We start from the raw sequence: 893 nt of genomic DNA on the forward strand, positions 1-893 counted from the left end.
TCCAGTTCTCCCAGTGCGATTTACAGGAAGTTGTTCCTGGGTTCCTCAGTACATACGTATGTGTTTATGTTTTCTCGCCCCTAAAGGCTACTTGCAGCGGCGATAAAAGTTCAAAGTGTAGAACGCATTTTCTTCCGCAGAATATAGATCGAATTAGAATGTATTTAGGTCACTGTCTGGCAGCATCCAGGGTCTTAGTGAAAGCAGTTGTGATCTACCTGCTTGATTACCATTATTCGATAATTGGGTAAGTGCGTAGTACCCCTAGGTTGGAGTGAAACTGATCACCGTGAGAAAGGGTCGTTATATTTCATAATTGCAAAAGAAATGATAATAGTTTTCAAATAAATAGGGAAATGAGTTAACACAAGCAATGAAAGTTAAGTCAACACTGTGAATAAACTTTCCTCTCTTAAAATTGCAAATGAAGTACGTTCGAGTACGTTATTCCATCATCATTTAAATTATGTCTTTTTAACTATTCCCGTCAGAATGATTGATCTCACGTACGATCTTTATCTTCATCAGCATTTAGATTCAAAGTATGCTTATGCCTTTATCTAGTGGTATAATTTTTTCTATTGTCATTTACATTTGTTTGGTCATCATTATCAACAGTTATCACACTATAAGCATCATCCTTACCAAGTTTTATATTTTTAATAACACATTTTCTTCTAGCTTTGTCTTTTTTTCTCTACTTTGGCATTATCAACCAAACAATTGCTTTACAAGTTCAACCACTACCATCGTTTATCTTTTTAACTTATTTTCGATATTACTCCATCTCTGTTCATTTTACTAAGTGATGATTTTAATCTTCACAGTGATTAAACGATGGACATGGATCATTAACGTCATTTAACTTCACGCTCAGAAAAAAACGAAATTTC

This window comes from Penaeus monodon, chromosome 27 (assembly GCF_015228065.2).
Source record: "Penaeus monodon isolate SGIC_2016 chromosome 27, NSTDA_Pmon_1, whole genome shotgun sequence".
In the NCBI taxonomy this organism is placed as follows: Eukaryota; Metazoa; Arthropoda; class Malacostraca; order Decapoda; family Penaeidae; genus Penaeus; species Penaeus monodon.